The sequence below is a fragment of the Hirundo rustica genome, chromosome 7 (genome assembly GCF_015227805.2).
Source record: "Hirundo rustica isolate bHirRus1 chromosome 7, bHirRus1.pri.v3, whole genome shotgun sequence".
NCBI lineage: Eukaryota > Metazoa > Chordata > Aves > Passeriformes > Hirundinidae > Hirundo > Hirundo rustica.
This window is the reverse complement of record NC_053456.1, coordinates 37,867,201-37,887,904: the sequence shown is the minus strand read 5'-3', so window position 1 is coordinate 37,887,904 and position 20,704 is coordinate 37,867,201. Positions and strand designations below refer to the sequence as shown.

Genomic DNA, 20,704 nt, shown 5'->3' with positions numbered 1-20,704 from the left:
TAGGGTTAACCATTCATCAACCTCTCAACTTCACACCTTTTATTTATATATATATGTATAATATATTTATATTTGGATTGCAGCAAAATAGATCATGTTTAGTAAAAAGCATATTCTGAGACAGTTTTGCCAAGTCAGTCATTGCACAGATTTCCACCCAAGCTGTAGTTCCCACAGTACTGTTCACTTGGAACAGGAACTCAGTGAGGGGACAACTGTGCTGCTTGATGTAGATGGTGACCCCGGTATTCTCTCCCTGAGGTTTTAGAATGTTCATCTGGATGGGGGGAGAGAAGCTGCCCCCACACTCTGTACTTTCCAGGCAGAGACATGAGAGGTACAAAACCCACACTGAAACTCCTTCAACTCTGTTAAAGTCGCTGTTAGATGATATTGAAGGGCAAGACTGACTCCAGCCCTATGCACCACCAGGAAAATGATGTGTTGAAACCTCCCAAGGCGCTTTGACATCTTCTGCAGGTTTTGGTGCCCCTTGTCTTTCAAGGCTGAGCGTCTGGCTGCACCCTACAGTGTCGCTCAGGCAGAGAGTGGGGGGCAGAGGTTCTCCCCTTGGACCCTCACAACAGAGCTACGTCACTGCAGCACAGGGAGGAAACGTCTGGAGCCTCCCGGCTGAGATGGGGCATTTCAGCACTGCCACCGCAGATGAGGCATTCACAGCAGTCAGCTACTGAGCCTGTGTATTTAAGGACTCAGTAAATAACTACTCGGGTTGGTTTTTTCAAACATACCAATGGTATTTTCATCAAAAGACCCTTTTTACAGAAATAGACGAAGGAGAAAAAAAATATTTATTCAGAGTGTGTTTCAGGGAAGCGCCGCTGACTGGCATTTTATGGTAAATGATTACGGTGTTCTGGGACAAACAGACCTGGCGGGCCAGACTTCCTCCTGTCCTTGATCTGGGACAGGTGCAGGAGGAATAGCCAGTGCCTTGTCTGCTCAGGCACTGCTGAAAGAGAAGGGATTTTTCCATCCAGTCTGCTTGAGAATAGCACTTTAATGCCCAGAGCCACTAGAGCACAACATTGTCCCCAGCAATGTGAGTCTCCCTTCTCCATCTCTTACTGGACATTCCCAAAGAGGTATCGGGAGTGATGGGTTCATCCTCACACCCTCCAGAACTTCTGAGCTGCTGGGTCACACAAATATTCAACTCCTGTTTTGAAAGAAAAGCTGCAGACACATCTGTGCCTGGCATTCAGTTATGTGTTCCAGGCCCCAACAGAAGGACCTCTTAACAATATAGCCCAGAAAAGTTTCTGAAAAAGGAGAATAAAGTTGTGCTAAGGAATAGGCCATAACCTTTCTTCTCATTTAAGAAGGTTCTTCCCAGTAACTATTTCTATCTTCAGGCAGGAATTTTAGGTGGTCTCTCTTTCAGGAGCACTTAGGAAATATCCCTCTAGTTTTGCAATCAGCTGGTCTTAAGTCGGCCTGCAACATCAGATGGTGGGAAACAGCAGGAAAGAATGGATCCAGTTGGACTAACACTCTGAAAGCTGTTCCTACCAGCACCTTTCTCACAACTGCTCAGCCAGCCTGGAATAGTATTACTCTGAAGTGACTCATGCGACGGCACATAGTCAGTAAGGCTGGGGCCTTTTCCACAGGGATACAAGGCCATGCTGTGCCTCTGTTGAAGGCAGGGAGAAATGCCACAACTGTTCCACATCCATGAGCAAGCGAAGACTCATTACCAGTTGTGGGAAAAGGGGGCACTTGAACCAGCCAGCAACTCACTCTGTTCTCAGGAAGACTTGCAGTCAGCCAGTCCGACACTTGCAGCAAGGCCTGGAAGCTGCAGTAATGCAAGGAATTCTCCACGTACATATTTTTGGTTGATCCCAACAGCAGAATTTTGAGCTGTGTGTTAGGGCTGGAGACCAGACTCCTGCACTGTAACCCCCTGTACAAAACAGGGCTTCCAAGGAAATCAGATACCCATAGAAATGTGTAGGCTCTGGAGCTCAACATGATGCTTGTGACCCATCCATTTTGGAGGTTTAAACCTCTTGCAGCTCCCTCTGTCACTCCAAGGGCAGAGGCACTCTCAGCCCAAGCGGGTCACCTCATTCTGTGACAAGCATCTCATCCTGTAACAAGGCATAGAAGTTCCACTGGGGACTAATAATAAACACTAATCCAAGGAAAAGGCAATAACATGGGCCTGGCATCCCAGTTTGGCTCATCTCACTTGACAGAGCGCTTGGTGAGTTAAACAGCTTTACTATGAAGGATCACAAATGTTTATATTCAACAGATTTCCCAGCGCTGGCAGTTAAAGCATGGCAAGACTCCTTTGCTCTACAAGTGTCAACAGCAGCAAATAATCATACAAGACTTTTCCAGCTGACCTTTTAATGCAGATTTGGACAAAGATCCCTCCAAATTGTCCACGATAGAGTGTTACTTTTCCAAGAAGTGTCCTGAAATCACACCAAGAAGAAAAAACCCCAAGAGACAGTGGGCATCAGATTTCAGCCTACTCATTCCATGATGAGACCTTTATAATGTATGTGCAAATCTCTCACAGCTGAGCTGAAGTCAGCTACTGCACACTGAGCACCTGCCCAAAAGCCAGGTTTAAACCTAAACTAAATCTGAGTGGGAAACCAACTACTTGATTTGGTCCTGGGATAGGCAAGAAGCTGAGTTATGCACTCAAGAGTTGCAGTGGGAAAAGAGAGGTGCAAGTGGCAAACAAGACCAACGGATCCTTACATCCAGATTTTCTGAGGATAGAAGTTTATTACTGACTGATTCATGCACTACACAAGACAAAGCCTTCACTCCAATGTTACACTTTGCCATGTGGTTCTTGCATTTACAAACTGCCCTGAATTAACGCACAAAATGGGGTTAGGGTTTCTCTGGGAAACAGTGCAAATCTGCTCAGAAAAGCATTTCTGGGAAACGTAGACAAACACTGGGCCAAAATCTCTGCTGGCCCAACTCCACTGAAACCAGAGCAGCAGCAGATAATTCAGCCATACATTCTTAGAGCGTCACTGCTCAAAAATCTCTCCCAGATGGGAACAAAGAAACAAACAAGAGATATTCTCATTAAGAAGAAATTAGAGAAATTTATTTAAGCAGAGATAGAAACATTCAACTCCTACCTCTCACTATATCAAGAGTTTCCCAAATGACCATCACATGACACGACAAAACGTCTGAACTTCAAAGGAACTAGGAAAGAGAAATAAACAAAAAGGAAAGGGAGGTGCTCTTAAGGGGAAAACAATAAATTGTTTTCCTCAAAGCTAATATTCCTTTTTAGGAGACCAAATTGATCATTGTTTCACTCAACTTAGCAACCACCAGATTTATAAAAAAGAATTTTAAAAGCTAGTAGAAATTGCTTAATATACCAAAATTGGCATAACTGCACGGGACAAAATGCTTTAAGATTAGTGCTGCCAATTAGAACACCACAATCTTTCAGTCAAAGGGCAACAAATGACCACATCAGTCCTGCTAATCTTTCTGATACCATCAAAAAGGGGGGCTTCAATTCATCTTCCCTGCCCCAGCACCTTCCAGAGAAGGTGGTGTCATTCACGGGAAGGGAAGCAGGACATTCCTGGCACCACCATAAGCGTTTGCAAGAGTTGGCTCATGCCTCAAATAAGTGGTACCACAACTTTGTGGCTGGTTTACACTTCTGTAATTAAGTCACAATTCACCTCAAGGAGAAAGTACATAATATTCAACCAGGTAAAATTTCCCCTGTAAACTGTGCACATACCTGCCAAGTCCACTGGAGTAAATGCTCACAGCATCTAGGGAAAAACAACCTTCCCCTTACCTCATGAAAAAGTAGGGATGAAGACAGAAAATAATCCAGCACCCTCCGCCTTCTCTGTCCACAGAGGGCTCATCTACTCCCAAACCGATGTCCACCGAACATCCAGCATTCTGATAACATTTTCCACATTAAAGGAAGCTAATTCCCTGCCACTGGTACATGCTAAGACATGCCAGTAGCAACAAGAATTAGGATGCTTTAGCAGGTTTGAAATGGCCAAAAGATACATTGAAGTTGTTAATTTTTATGTTTGCTGTATCACCAACATCCAGAATATTCTCTCCTGTGGATCAATCCACCAGATGTACTCAAACAGTGAATTGCTCCCACTTAAACAACATCATCCCTGCACTTTGTGAGACATTTAACAGATCTGAGTGTGTCTGAGGCTTGAGGTGTCCAGAGGAATCTCAGATTCCAAGCTGCACAATTGCTTCTGGCTGCAGACATCTGCAGTGCTACAGCCTCAAGGTTTTGCTGGAAGACCCATGGATTATGACACAGTCTTCAAATGAGGGATATCTTTCAAATCAAAGGGCTCCAGACACAGATGCAACTGGAAACAGAATGTCATCACAGGGAAGAGATGTAGGCTGAGAATATCCAGCTGAAAGGTTTGAGCTCATTTCACATTAAGTTCTGAATCCTTCAGTGCCTTTCAAAGCTTTTACAATACCAACAATTTTGGTACTGATTGGGTTTTGGTTACTTTGTTTTTTTCAGTGCCTGAATTCAGTTCCAGTTATAGCACTACAGTGCTAAAAATCCCCCTTCAAAATACCACTAAGTGATTTCTCAAAAAAAAAGCTGACCTCTAACAAAAAAAGAATAAAAAAATAGAGGTTTCATTACCTACGGTGGTACCTTAGCACTACAACAGAGGGGAGCATTGGCATTTGCCTTTCTGTAGTTCCAAACAAGCACCAGGGCAACATTTCCTTCCCCCCTCTGTATTTAGTGGGACAGATTTCCCTTTCCTCCCTTTTGGGCACAGAATTACTGCCATAGAAATTAATCACCAGAGTCTCACAGTGGTTATGAAGTTTATATATAAAGTGATGATGGAACTTGAATTGTCTCAAACACCTGCTATTCAGGTGTATTATTCTCCACCTTCTGATTTAATGAGCATTTGTGACAGCTCAATCAGCTCCTAACGAGACACTTGCACTGTCCCTCATGTTATGCAACAGCTCTTGTGAGGCAGCAAAGCAGCTGGACATGGAAAAATATCCACTTGTCAGTCCTTGCATTTCTCAAGTGTTGTGTGAGGCTTCATTATAAACCTTGGAGGTAATTAGAATTAGAGATCTGATTAATTCATCAGATATGAGCTACATGAGCAGTTCACACACTCCTTCTGGAAAATTATCCTTAAGTTCTTATTTTTTTATCAAGAAATATTTGGGAAGGGCAAGTAGGACAGTCTCTTCTGCTGGAATTATGAGATTAAAAAAAAGTTTCATTTGTACCTAACATGGAAGAAAGAGGTATTAAAATAAACCAAATATTATTAAGGGTTAAGATTTTTACTGCTAAGTATGTTTGTTCTCATCCCAGTTGTGGAAAACAACAGCTTGCTTCTCCTAGCAAGCAGTGAAATCCCAGCAATAGAAGCCAAAAGAAGTGGATGAATTCAGATAAGCCCTGACTCCCCAAAGCTGGTTTTGCTCCACATCAGTCTGAAGTTCTCAAGGAAATCTCTGACCCCAAAAAACTCCACCAATACCATGCAATAGCTTCTTTTCCCATTTTAAATTGGGAGCACTCATATTTGGACATAGGCTAAGCAAGGTGAGATTAAATTCCTCGATTCAGTTAGGCTGATGGCACCATTGTGCATTTTTTTCAGATTCAAAATACTGCCTGCATCCTCTGCCATATAAGAAAATCACTTTCCTCAGCTACAACATCTTTTACCTCTGAGGAGCAGCGTTCTATTTAAAATACAGGCAGAACTGAGCACTAAATAGATTTATTCTCTTCCTGTTCTCTTAGATAACTGGGCTTTTTTAGAATTTTGTTGGTTGGTTTTGTTGTAACAAAAGGTACACCCACTCTGGAGAGATGTGTCAGGAAGTTTCACCCTGCTGAAGTCCTTTACTCTGACATTTGAACCGGAGACATCAAGATCTCCCAAGTAAGTTTTATTCCAAATCCAACTCACCTAGCAATCAAAGTCTGGAGGTTTTAGCTGTTTGTCTGCTTTCCCCCAAAAAGTAGAATTCAGCTCAAAAACTGAAAAATAAGCAGAGCTAAAATCCCAAGGTCATCTTTAGACTGGTACCGCAGTCTGTGATATTTGGCACTATTAAGAACAGTCAAGCTGAACTCCAACCTCTCAGCCACATCTTATCACAACTGAAATCAAAAGTATTGAGAGCTGATACCAGTCTGGAAACTTCTCCCCAAAACCTGATGCGGTTTCAGTGGCTCTAGCTCTGTCTTTAAAGTATTTTATTCATTTTTTCCAACTGATTGGTTTGTTTGTCACATATAAAGCCAGTTCACATCTTGGGCACTCTGCAGCTGGGTTTTTTGGGTTTTTTTGTTGATAATTCTTAACCCCAGGGTTAAACAAGCAGATGGGTAGAAAGAAACATATTCCTGACAGCCAGATGAGATCATCCTGTGTCATGTGTGATCTCTCACCCTCCCAGATTCAGACAATACCCTATAGACTTTGAATGTATCCACGTTATATAAGTGTGTATCACAACAGTTCTCAGAAATGGAGGAATCTGGAACATCTCTTTTCTTGCTCTCAGACTGTTGATATCTTGTTGAAAAAGGACGTTGTGAGGAGAGACATGCTGCTCTGCAAGACAAGGGGTAGGCAACAGCTGCATGGTATCCCTGCAAGTCCAAACATTTAGGAACAGCTTAACCCAAAGGAAGAAAGCCATGGCTGCCAGTGCATTTAGAGATGCCCAAGGCAGAGCTGCCAGACTGATGTAAAGTCTCTGCCATCCTCAGCCTGTTTTCTCCACACCTGGTACAATTTGCTGTCAAATACTGAGCTGCCTGTGCCAGGATGGTGTGGGAGAGGTACAGCTCAGCACTTCTCCATGCCCCAGGCAGCAGAGCAGAACAGAGCTCTTTAGCCCACCCAGCCACTGCCACAGCTTTCTCCGTGTGAAATACAGCTCAGCAGCATGAAGTACAGCTGACAGCATCTAGTGAAAAGGAATGCTAATTTCCTCCTTAATTCAGAGTTCAGCATCACATTGGGATTTATTGGTACAGAAGTGCAGTAAATAAAGACCACAGGCTCCAAATATGGCACAATTTGTCTAGTATGAGTGCTACAGAAAAAGGAGTCCTGCCTGTATTATACTGGTTAAATATACAGGAACACTGAAAATATTAATACAAGAAGTGTAGTGCAGGAGAGGCCTTGGAGCCAGCTCGGCTGAGCATGCAGGAGCACAGGGAAACCACCCAGTGGATGCCCCAGGAGTGTAGATCCATCAAACCATCCCTCCTGAAGTTTGATTATTTAGCTATTAGGTGGATGCTAGTTTGGGCATACCGAAACCAATGACCACAGGATGGAACTGACCTTCATATGACAGAGAAGCCAAGTGTTTTTAAGAGCATTCAAAAAACACTAAAGGCAGATGGGCATCCAGCATGAAACACTTCTACTGTCCCCAGATACACTCAGAAGCACCTTCAGGCCTGATTGGCCTGGAATTCTAAAAATCTGATCTTCAGCTTTTCCTCAGCTTAGACCACTTACAAAAACTCTCCCTAGTAGGGAACTCCCAGGTATCCTCAGAGCAGGAGATTACAGTTTACAGCTAAGTTGCTCCACCTATGTTGAGTAATATTCAAAACTCACATTTAAAAATTGATCAAATATCAGCAATTTGATTTTTTTGATAATTATACAGAGTTTAAGAACAGAACTTTCTTTTATGTTTTAAGCACCTGATAAGGGAGTGTGTAATATCTAAAGAGAAACATTTGGACATCAGGAAAGAAAAACAAGAAGCTTCAGATTGGGACAAGGATGGCTTTCTACAGAAAATCCAAGTGTTCAAGAGAAACACTGGCTGGCAGAAAGCAAGGAGAAGTGTGTGGAACAGATGAAACTACATGTGGATTTACCAGTCTTCTAAGAGCATCCCTACTGGAAATTCACTGCTCATCTGCAAGAACAAGGGATTATTTGACCATAGCTGGATAGAAATCAAAAACCTCAGGAACATGGTCTAAAAAGCCAGACAACATCATTCTTGATATTTTTCTATTTTGCTCCTTACATAACAACAGTAGGAAGACTGGACCCACTGTGTCTTTGGACTTCTTATGGAATACACAGACTATTCTGCAAGTGTTTGGGGCTGGAGAAATGCCTGTAACAGCTGGAATCATGTTTAATAACAAGCTATGGAAGGAACACCCTGATCTATGAAATAAAGATGGGAAACAGCACAAAGTCTCAGACAAGGTCACTCCAAGGCTCGTGAGACATGACAAAGGGGAGGATCTCAGGGGAGATGCCCAGGTCAAGGTGCAGCCCTGGAAGCAGCAGGGTGGCAGGAGCTGGCTGCATTTGAAAGGCAGGTCTAGGACAAGGCTGGAAGTGGTGTGGGGTTTGCCTTCCATCAGCAACTTTCTTGTAGCTGCACAGGAAAAGAGAAAACCCCAAAATTTCACTTTAAACATCTCTAGCTCTTTATGAGGACCCTGCTTTTTTCTAACAAAGACAATCAAAATTTATGTACTTTTCTTCATACCAAAGCAATAGTACAAGGCTTGACATAAGTGTTTAGATAAACGTTTGTTAGTCTTACAGTCATAAGTGATGACTAAACCCAGATGAGAAGTTTTGGCAGAGAGAAGCAGCCAGGATTGAAGGAATGTTTTACCAAAAGACAATAATAAGCATTTTTGTTTGCTTTAGTTCAGTGGATAAGGCATTCAGGGATATTTGAAATCTTTATCCAGATCCCTGCTCTACTTTGCTGTGCCCAACACACTGTGCTCATCTACAGGATTGTCAGTTCTGATGTAGTTCTTGTTGTAATCTTTTAAAGAAGAGCCTTAACTGAAGGGGTTTGGGATAAGATTTTCATCAAAATATGTATGTTTGTGGTGAAGTTTTGTGTTGGGGAGGCTTTGCTCCAAAAATATAGTTTACCCCTCAGAAAAGAAAAAGAGTCTCCACATTGATGATCACCCAGGAGCTAGAAAATAATTCTGTGCAAAATGTAAATCGTCTCATCCAATGAATCAGATTATCATCTCAATCATACAAATAGATACCCCCTTTTCAATTTAAATCACTGGTTAAAAGTAGAAAACTATGGATATTTGACACATAAGAAGTAACAAGAATGGCTGAGACCTGCATGGTTATGGTTGCTGTGACAGAGTGCAGCAAGTCAGGAGACTTATTTTGATTTCTACTTTCCCAAAGTGTTCTTTTCTGGCAGGAATTCGATGATTTTCAGATGCAAAAAGCTGAAATAAAGTTCTTCAAATGCTTCATTTTAGTTACAAAACTGCATCCTACCTGACCTGAACAAAAACCAGGCGAATCCTAATTCCTGATTTGGAACACATATTGTCATAAGGATTTATTGCTGTTGTACATGATTTTTACAATGATTTTACAGCATCTTCTTGAAGATGCCCTCTCAGACCAAGTTTTCAGGTTTTCATGCTTTTAAAGCTTTTGTTTTTTAAAAGCATAGGAATTTCAAAGCAGGTATTTCCACATGAAAAGCCCTCACTGTTGACTGGCAAGATCTAACACTGAATCATATAAACCCCAGATAAAACTATGGCTAACACAACATTCCCTCCAAGCCTTTACCACTGCCTAGTTGAAAAACCACATCTTGCAGAGTAACTAAAGCCAGTGGGGTGGGTGTCTTATTTTAAGTCTGAAATGCACCATAGAACAACCCCCTTTCACTTATGTTTGTTTATAATGACATTGATCAGACCAGCATTGGGGACATATATAAATTCCACACTGTCAGAGGTAAAGTAACATCCAAGATCACATAATAAAACCTGGGATATGGTTTTGAACATAGAAAGTTGATTTAAAGCTGCACAACTCCACAGCCACACCATTTTCTGAGGCACATATTAAATTCTACAAACCCAATTTGTCATTGTCTTAAAGTGCATGCTCTTAATTATGCTCCTGTTCAAAAAAAATTTATTAGTGCTTTGTGAAATGTGTGTATTGTAAATGGAAAAATTAAGTAAAAGACATTAAATATAAGACTAAATAAAAGGTTTTTTCATAGTTAAACCAACTGTATTTAGTTTGCTTTTCTGTTTGTGTGTTTTTCTCTTAGCAACAAGGGTAAAAACAGCCTTTTAGCCATAAGAAACTGTAAGAGCATAAAAATTGACATAGAAAATAGGATATCTGAAACTACCTAAAACAAATCACTTACACTGTTTAGGCAACAAATTGAAGATATTCCTCTAACTTTAAGGAGCGCAAATTTGTGTAACTACAATGGTTTAGAATTGTATTTTATACAAAGACATTCTTCCCAAAAAGCTTTACATGTGGAACCCATTCAAATCCTAGGAAAACCCTGAAGACTTTTATTCAGACCATTTCCAACTCAGTGAGATTATTCATTTATTTAAAATTAGTCACCAGTTTATGTATTTGCAGAAGTGAGCGTGCATGAAAGATTTCTTCTATCCCACTGAAATGCAGACATCTCTGCAGCAAGACAAAGCTGTTCACCAGCTCTACACCATGGAAGAAATTAAACCATCAGGTTCAAGGGAGGCAGAACACAACAGCCTAAGTTAAAACTTCACCAGGACTAGACTTTACATCATTTCCCCAGGCAAAAAGCACAACACAAGCTATGCAGCAATATGTTCACAAGTCAAAACTTTGCCTCTGCATCTCAGAGGTGGTTTATCTTAATTTAGCAAGCCCCAGAGGAGAGTGCCACTGATTTGAGTGCTGTTAGCATCACCTGCATGGGATGAGATATTGCACAGCAGAGCTGGGAGGGGAACATGCTCAAACATTTCCCAGCCCAGAGGCTGCAGAATTTCTGAGTAACTAGAGGAGGAACGTTTTACTCAAGTATTAGCATACAGCTGAGAGAAAAAAAATAACCCCCTGAACCTGTTATCATCCTGTAAAATCTCAGGCAGGAAATGACTGCCATGGCCTGTTAGGTGGGTCTTGCACAGCCTTAAAGTCTCCCTAACACTTCACCACGGATTGGTGATGAGAAGCTCCAAGCCAGTCCCGGGCTCTGCTTTCCACAAACATATTCCAAACAAATATTTGTTGTCAGCAAACCACCAAGGAAAACATGCACACCTTTTCACCAGGCCCAGCATGGCTTGGAAATGAATGACCCGTGAGTTGGCAGCACACCTTCTCCTTCCTTGAGGCTGGAATAACTCCAGTAAACCACAATAGCAAAGTGCAAAACAGGCTTTTAACAAGAGACTTCCCAGAGAATGGAGATCTCCAGCAAATTCCTCTTTCTTAATCTCCATTACTGTATAACCAGCTGCTGTTTGTGAGCTTTCTGAGGAAGCTCTTATCAGGTGGGGGAAATCAAGGGTCAGGAAAAGAGCTGGGCACAGCTTAAGCCTCTCCCAGGTTTTCTTTCCTCCATCACCACGCTAATCTCAGCCTGAATGTTGCCCACAGGTAAGAGCCAAGCCCCCCTGCAGTTAGGAGAACAAAAAAGCAAAGATTATGATCTTGAAGCAAGATGGGGAAAGCAGGTGGGATTTGCTGCAGTGGCTTGAGGGGTCAGTATGGCTTTAGCAGGACCAGTCATATGATCTAGGTGACAGCAGGGATGGGGTCATCCCTCCTCTTTTTGCTGTACCAACTTCAGCAGGCTCTGGGAACCTTGCAGCATCACCAGGACTTGGGCTGCTCTTAAAAACCTTGACTGAGCAACACTTAAGGCTGGGTACACCCAGCATTCTCCAGCATTTAGGGCATACCTGCAGGAGCTGTTTTGTAGAGCCAGAAGAAACCATCAGGTGCACCTGTACTGTCCCTGCTCCTGGGCAGCAGCTTATCCACAAAGCACCTTTTTTGCAGGATTTGTGGAACTTCCTCCCACAGCCGATGGCAGCTTTGTCTCAGCAGTTCTGCATACTGAGCTACACTATCAGTCTTGGAGGAGACACATTAACACAGAAATGTGTTCCCTTTTAGCAAACTCAAGGTCTCTTGTCCAATTTCAGAGTGGAAATGGCTGCTTTCATTCTGGATTTTCAGTTTGAGTCCAGCTCACAATTAAACTGTATGTAGATTTGAGCTGTACATGCTTTTTGGAAGTGGCAGACTCTGAACAACTGGCATGCCTCCAGTTTGGGAAGTAACCACACTCACTACATCCTGCCAAGTCCAGGGGACCTTGGAACCAAGTCTCACCAGCCCCTCTAACCTAAAGCACCCTCACACTGTGTTTGGGCAAGCCCAAAACAGTCAGTGGTGCCTGTGAAGATCGAGGGGACATCGGCAGACAGGATCAGCTGATCCCGAGTGCTGGAGTTTACATTTCCTGCGGGGTTTTTGCTCAACAAGCTGACTGCATCTTTTGCTTAGATAAAACAACAGCCTGATCCCTGCTGATGCCCTACTGTCCAAAAACTAGCCGTTTTTAGTCCTTTTGGAAACCAGATCTACCTAATTCCCTCTAACGCATCCTGGAAACGATCTCATCAAGGAAGACTTCATTACAGGGAGGCAAAGATGTAACAGCATGAGGACAGCATCTGTAGGCTTCAGCCAAAATCTCTTTGGGGTTAATTTGTGACCTAGAGAATAGAAGGAATGGGATATAAATCCTGGATGCCCTATGAAGGCATCATCACTTGATGCAATGGAAAATGACACAAGGCTGCTTCGTGAGTGCTGGGGCTTCCACCATTCAAAGCTTTGTCTGCAGCAGGACTGTATGGACGCTCTGTCAATAGGAACAGAACTAAATTTATCTTAAATTATCTATAGTCTGAGGTTCACACATAGCAAAGCCAAAAGCAGTTTAAGAAAAAATCCTGAGCAGAAAGTATTCTGTTCAGACAGAGAGAACACCAATATAACCCTACTGCTGCTGACTAAACCTTTTCATTATAAAACATAAGCTCCAAGTACGTGCAGGAGCAGGTTTTTAGCACGAGCCATGGAACTCAAAAAATCAACTGTTTACATGCACAGTAGATATCAGAGAGAGAACTGGCAGGATGAATCAGAGGTGGTTTAAAAACACTCCCAGGACTGAGAGTATTTAGGGTTCTTAAATGATTGCATGGAGAGCTTTGAAGAAACAAAGAACACTGTAACAACACATCACAGAGCAAAGTAAACACTCCACCCTAATAGGAAGTTTCTCCCTTGCTTCTGATCAGACATTTTTGTGTGTTTTCAAGCCTGTATTTCAGATTCAACCTCAGAAGTTCCATTCTAATGCCTATTGGACAAATCCCCAGTACCATGCAGTGAGGAACCCTATTCCAAGCAGTGTCCTCACAACAAAAATAAATTCAGTGCTCTGGTTTATATTGGATTTCCTGAGTGATATATCTTGGTGTAAGGTACACAGGAAAATTTAGACTCAAGCTAGCTACAAACAACAACTTAAAAGCCATTAAAAACTCCAAACTTAAAGCAAAGCTTCAAAACTCAGCATCAGACTTACCCTGATTTTAATCCTGGGGTGTTTGCAACAAACTCACCAAACCATACATGATCAGCTGCTTCTAAAGTGTAGTGCAAAATACATCAGTTTTAGAACAACTAAATCATCCAGCCCCTTTGGATTACTCTTTATTTTGTATTAAAAGAAAATTACGCACTCTGTGCCATATTTTTCTTCCCCAAGATCCTCCTGGAATGCCAGTGAAGGTTTTTGCCTTCATACCATTGAACATTTCTTAGTGCTGTTTAAGCCCTGCTGCACACTTCTGCCTAGGATTGTGCCTGCCACTTAATTCCACTGCCAGGCTTGCAGCAGGTCTCATGGCTCACTGCATGTCCAAACCCAGAGTTAACTGCTCTAAAGTGAGAGGGGAGGATCCACTTACAAGTACAATAGCCAGAGATTTTTTTTCCTCAAAAAAAAGTGGTTAAGAGAAGACACTTTAATACAATTACTGCAGGGACAAGGAGCCACTCTCTGTAGCAGTCCTCAGATAACTTCCTCACCTCAAATATTAGCCATGTCCAGAGCGGAACACAAGCCAAAACATTTGGACATCAAAAGAGTACTGGATTGGAATGTTTTCTCCATTTGTGCATTTGGAATAGGCAAGATTACTTTTGGCTTATAGAGTGTGAGAAAGTTCCTATTCAAAGATTTTCCAAGAGAGAATAGGAGCAAAAAGCACCTTCACACAGGAAATATTTGCTTCCAGAACATTACGGCAATTGTTGATAGAGGCTATGAAAAGCTGGATGAGTATTAGTTCTCCTAATAGCAAGATCAACGCCCAAATTTTCTGAAAAGACCCATCCTCAATAATTAGCACAATTTTTTTTTAGTTCAATTGCTTTTCAGTTATTGTTCGCTGTCAGTAGACATGCTTGAAAGTACAACCCTGAAGGCTTCAAAGATTGAAAACTAGGAAGTGACTTTCCACTGGTTTATCCAGTGGACCAGTATGAGCTGCCTGAACATTACCGAAACAAACCACCATTACACCACTTAAAAATAATATTTGTCCACTGAAGTTGGCTGTTACAAAGTCATCAACTTTGAGCAGTTTAAAAAAAGTAACTAAATTATAGGGTGGAAGTGCTTAAACACAGTTTTATTTGCAGAGAATTTGCAGAACAGTTTTGCTCCTTTATCAGGAACTGGCAAACAAGAATTTCACATGTTTTTAAGACCCTCGCACAAAGGGGATTATGGCTGATGTGACATTTATGGCCTGATCCAAACACTAACAAACTTGCCATTTACTGCACATCAGTACACTCAGACATTCACCTCTAATCTTACAAGAGTGGTCCCATCAGCCCTGGTCCCAGTAGGACTGGTTTGTTTCAGTGACCTAAACACCCAGAGCCAGCCAAATGCCATTAGTCTGGATGTGGGCAAATATTTTATTGCAGGACTGGCATCAGTACCTACTCCACCCTCCCCACAGCACCCAGAGCCAGAGTAAAATGAGGTAGAAAATGCTGTTTCTAGGCAAGTATCACTAGGAATGCACCCAGATCTTATTTTCTCAGCCCAAACCCAAAGTTTTGTGGCTGATAGGATGAACACTGACTTATAAAGCAAGATTTCTCAAGTCTGTCCCTGGTCCATCACATACCTTGTGATCTAGGACAAATTATCTTTGCTCCCTCTGCCTCAGAAGATTTCTTATCTACTTCAAGCTCCTTTGGAGAAGCCAGGGACAGGGAAGGAAAGATACAGGTCATGGTTAATCCATATGACCCAGAGGTACAGGATTCCTCCCACATTGTGACTAACATCAGTAAGATGTATCAGTATTTCTCTCCATTCTATCTGCAATGCCCAACATCATCAGGAAAGCAGTACTCATCTTCTGCTTTAAGTGATAAGCTTCACTCCTCTCTTCATGTGCCATTCCCTGTGCATCACAGGGCTCTGACATTGTCCAAAGAGGAAGAAGCCTTTCAGTGAAGACAAGCAGAGACCAGAGCAGACAGCTGGCCCAGGAGACAGATACATACTACAGAATATTTAAAGTAAGGGAATGAACTCCTCAGTGCTGACTGCAGTATTTTGAGGGCAGCAGGAGGCTGGTTTGCAAGGCCAGGCTCCCACCTCTCCTGCCATGCTTCAGTGATGTGTCAGCAGGCTGATTTTTAGTCAACACAGATGAAATGTTTTTTCTTTGGTATCCCCACTCATGATGCTCTGGAGCAGAGTCACAGTCAGCTGCTCTGAGGCAACAGCCAGCTCATCCTACAGCTGGAGAAGGGAGCAGTCACAGCTTCAGCTGTGGCACTTCCAACAGGCCTCAGGTGTGAGAGCACAGCTCCAGGGACAGCAGGCCAGGGACACAACGGCACATGGGGAGAGGGCCCCAGGGAGCTGTGCTCTGCAATCACCAACGGCAGTACAGCCTGGAGGTTTCCCTTCAAGTACCTTCCCTTCCTGCTCACCTTTGTGGCTTCCCTCACAGCTCCCACACAGGCAGACCTGGCCAAAAAAGCCCCCATGAGACTTCTTCCCTCCATAACCCCATTGGAGCAGCAACTTAAATCAATTCCTTCTCTAGATGTTTTCTTCACAGTCTTCACCCAACACTTAAATACCCCCCAGCTTCAGACACAAGAGCTCAGCTGCAAGGCTGATTCCTGACCAGAGCACTGACACTTGGAATTGGCACAGGGTCACTGATCACAGGAGTTAATTCCTGGAAGTCACATTCTTGGAAGTAGATGTTTAACACAGGGTTTGGCATTTCCCCCACCCTGCCATTCAAAGTTTCCTTCCATATGTTGAGCATGGTTAAAACTCCCAATTGGAGATTTCAATTTTACTGGAAACTTCCAAGTTACTTTTCATCCCAAATTAGAGAAGTTTTCTGTCTCAACAATTAAATTACCATCTCAGGAAAATGTCTGCTGGAGTAAAAAAAAAACCAAAAAAACCCATTCTATTTCAATAAAATTGAGAAGGTTTGTTCAAACAATAGCGTTTTCAAGCTTGATAATACCGTAACTCAACATATTCCCAGTGAAAGCATTATTGTGAAAGGAAATGCTTCATCTTTGTTTGCTTACATGACAGAGCTACACCATGCCAGCATTTTACCATCAAAGTTTTGGATCTGTTAAAATAAATTTGTTTTGTGTGGAAGCTTTCTGTCAGAAGGCTTCCTGCCACATGTGCTCTCCAGAGCTGCTTCCCAAGCTACCAGCCCAGGGCTCTGTGGAGCAGAGTGCTCTGGGAAGAGCAGTCAGGACTCCCAGAGATCAGCACCTCCCCACTGCTGAGAGACCATTGTTTGTGTGTCAATAAGTGTTCAGCAGCACAAGCTTTATATTCCTTACACAAACCCCAGCTTCCATCTTATTACTTCAGCTTCAGTGTTGTATGGTTTCCCCACCTCAATGATTTCTGATCAATAAACCAAGAAGAAAAAATTATAACTCAAAGGTGTAAAGACATCTTTATAAAGCTTTGTATCTGAGTTTCTCCTGGCCATGTCTCAGGGTGGTAATTATCCAGGCAATGTCTCCATTGAAGACACCAACTTGCTGCCCTGCAGGTTTCAGCCAGACAAGAAGAATGCGTATCCATAGATCATATTTCTATCCAGGCTTTTGAGAGAGATACATAACCCTTAATAAACGGTTGCCTTTTTGTAACCTAGGAGTAGAACCTTAAAATACTTATGTTCAAAGAAGTCATGGCAGATACTGCTCTTCTAGTCTTGTATTTATCATTCAATGCTTCAAAGACGTAGATCTCAGACATATGCAAAGGAATTAATTGCACTGATAACTTTCCATAGAGTGGAATTTGTGCTTGCTCAAAAGTAGCACTGATATTCCAGTTGCAGAATCAGCAAATAAGCCAGGAAAAAACAAACAAACAAACTCAAAGCAAAAAAACTAAAGGGATGGCCAAGAAAGAAGAAATAAACATATTTCAGAGCAGTAATATTAGGATGATTCAAATAGTGGAGGGAAAATGAGGAATATTGGGCCACAGAGTGCAGCCTGTCTGCCTCTGCTGTCGGTGTGGTGCAAGGACAATGCATTTCAGCCACTGTTCGGAAAATGAGGAATCTTTGGCCTGGGTGTAAAGCCAGAGGCAGCTGTAGGGATCAGGGATAACATGTGGATGACCATAGCCCAATCTCCCAATTCCTTATGACAGGGAGATTTTAGTCTGCCATCACTGCAGAAACAGCACAAGCTCCAGTATCTGTTGTTCCAGCCAGCTACTGCCTGCACACACAAAACCTCAAACCAACTCTCAACACAGACCGGACTCTCAGATAGTTTAAAAAAAAAAGAATAATACTTAATTCTATCAAGCTTGTAACCTCCCCAGGCTGTGAGCTGAACACTGCTTTCAAAAGCTTGAAGCTGATAACCCACCCCACCATCTGGCAGCAGCTCAAAGGATTCATTTCACTGTGGGGGAGAGCTGCAGGGTGAAGCCCAAAGACACTGATTGCTGCAGCTAAGTGCAGCACAAGCATTTGGAATTGCCTGGCCTGGAATAAAAGTACCAATACAGCATTTCAGCTTAAACGGGTGAAACTCAACATGACAACGGTTCACACTTCACTTCCTGCTGAGCCCTTAACAGCCGGCCTTGCCAGAGCTGTAGAAGCCAGGAGCAAGGCAGGGTGAGGCCATAAATCTTCAGGAGGGATCCTAGAACTCCACGATACACAGGAGGTATTAGAATTGGTGATTTAGTTGACTTCTTGCCCAAAATCTATCAACTCAGGGATAAGTTTCCCACTAGCTTGTAATGACCACGACCACAGGCAAATACAACACCAACAAATAGTCACAAACTCGGACAAGACTTTACAGCACAGCTCCTTGTGCACAGATAACCCAGATGGGAACTATGCTGTTCATCTTTAAGAGATTATTTACAAATACTGCCCGTTATCTATTTAGTTTTACCATATATAGTCCCCCAAACAGGCAGTGGACAACAGGATTGAGAAGAAATAGTGGTTTACATTAGGACTTCACTCTGCCTGTTCCCCAAGGGACCAAAAGCATACAAGATAGGTGAGTCTGAGTGGAAGACAGAAGAAATAGCAGGGTTCCTCTAACCCTTAACTCCTCCAGCTGCTCTCTGTGCCAGCCTCCATGAACAAGCCAGTCTTTGTCTCAGGCTGGACCTCTGTGCTTTGCTCAGAAAGGGAAGGATCACTCCGTCTAGACCTCCTTACAAAAGCATTCTCAGTGGTTTCTGTGGAAATATTAACACTTCTCCATATAAGAAAACAAGGCTTTCACCGTTTGCCTACGAGAACAAAGGAGTGAGGCTAAAACATTTTTTAAAAAAACCACTAGAATTGGGATAATTGACAAAATATTGTAAACTCCTATTTATACTCCACACTTGTTTTTCAAAGAAATTTGTTTCATTGTCATACAGGCCACAAACTGAAGATTTTTTTTAACGAAAAAGAAATAAATTTCGCTTTTCTTCTTTTTACTAACAGGAAGTTTTCAAGCACTGCATGAAATGTGCAGAGAAAGCAACTCCATTACCTCGGCTGGGGAAAAAGCAAGGAAAAAAGCCCCCATATTTGTAAAGCCCTTATCTCAAGAACATCATGGGCAACATTTCTGGTGAAACAGTATCTCCATGGTCAATCATTGACCACCCCCTTGCCCATTTCCCACACACAAGGACATGCTGTCTTCAGGCTTCTGTACCATGAATGGTCTCAGGTTCTTCACATGAAAACATGGAGAGCTGCTTCTGAATACCTGCATTTATGCAGCTCTTTTTTTTAACCTTTTGCACATCAACTACAAGAATAATTGTCTTAGCTGTAGAAGTCATAGAAACTACACCAAAAAAAATCCATAAAGACTACCCAAAACTTGACAAAAGGCATTACCGGCCAAAAACCTTGAGGCTGCTCTCTTTGTTCAGTCACAGAGCTGTAGTTGAGCACTTGCTGATATCAAGTGCAAATTCATGCACAGGAAGCCACTGAAAGAGAGCACACAAAAAAACCACCTTTAAATCACTTTCATAATTGGTCTTCACAGGGGTTTTTAGCCAGTCTCTCACTTCAGAGGCACTCAAAGCAAGCAGGGCTAAAGGAGTCCAAGGGTTTGTTCCAGTCACCCCCGGTTAGTAGCTGCAGAAAACACAGGCAGCACAAAAAGCAGCAAGAGATTGAATGTTCCCTGTTTAAAACATCCTCCTGATCATAAAGGAGATTTAAACAGCCAGCTCAGCTCTCTGCAGTACTTTTGAGTTTTTGAGGAGAGTGGTGAATAATCAGAACAAAGCAAAATAGTCAGCACCTAAAAACCCCCTTTCACACACAGACAGCAGATTCTGCAACACAGGTTGTTCTTCAGAAAAAAATAAAAATAAAAAAAATAGCTCACTATAAGAAGTCTTTACACTTTTGTGCATGGAGGAAGCTTCCTAGAGTTAGATCAAGCAATAGAAAGCCAGGGGAAAAGGACACCAGAGCCTTTTCCAGGAATATTCTTTCCAAACCAAGACTCACAAACAATTTTACTCCAACACGGAAATCACCTAGATGAGACTCTCCCGGATAAAGTACCAGCTGCAGAGCGTCTCCTCCATTTAAAAGTTGTGAACAGCAACCACGTGGTGCTTACCATGGAATCCACCTGGAGACCTCCCCTCCTTCTGTCCAGTTGCCACCCCAGTAATGAGCCTGCAAATGAGCTCGCTAATGAGCTGACAAGCTTCAGCTTTCTGCTGCAGCTGGGCATAAACGCTGGGCTCCAGGCTGACAGGAGCTGAGGTTAATTTATTTCTCCTTCCCTTTTCAAACAACTGAAAAGGCCCAGTTAATTCAAAGCTTAATTTGGTTCAAATTTTGTTCAGTACACGCTAAAATGTTATATCTGAGAGGCAAAGATTCAGTGCCTCTTGCGCTGCTCTCCCTTTGGCTCTGCTGTCTAAGCCCCCTATCATGCACAGGGGTTTGTCCACCAAAGCCATATCATGAGGGCTTGAGAAAGATCAACATTTTCCATCGAAACTCTGCTTTGACCCGATATTTCCAGCCAGTTTTCCTTTACCCCAAATATATTGGAGGCTCCTTTCCTTTTTCCTTTCCTTTCCCCTGAATATATTGGAGGAAGGGGCTCTCCATTTCAAATCACACTCCTCACCCAATTTATTTTTCATCCTATTTATCCATTTATTTCTAATCACA

At 42.5% G+C, this 20,704-nt stretch overlaps 1 long non-coding RNA gene across 9 annotated transcripts in view; it reads right to left on the bottom strand.

The window, feature by feature from the left end:
- LOC120755447 (uncharacterized) overlaps window positions 1-20,130 on the bottom strand; it is a 34,506-nt gene extending 14,376 nt beyond the window's left edge. For 3 of the 9 annotated variants that reach the window (XR_005701769.2, XR_005701770.2, XR_005701771.2), the window contains exons 1-2: window positions 19,899-20,007; window positions 19,397-19,491 (exon numbers count right to left, since the gene is read on the bottom strand). This is a non-coding gene — a long non-coding RNA (uncharacterized LOC120755447). Of the gene's footprint in view, window positions 1-230; window positions 2,451-3,143; window positions 3,214-3,832; window positions 3,943-19,396; window positions 19,492-19,898 lie in introns of those variants that run through there. The other 6 variants (XR_009208056.1, XR_009208057.1, XR_005701773.1 and 3 more) reach the window with 6 other exon arrangements.
- Between the last annotated feature and the right edge of the window lie 574 nt (window positions 20,131-20,704).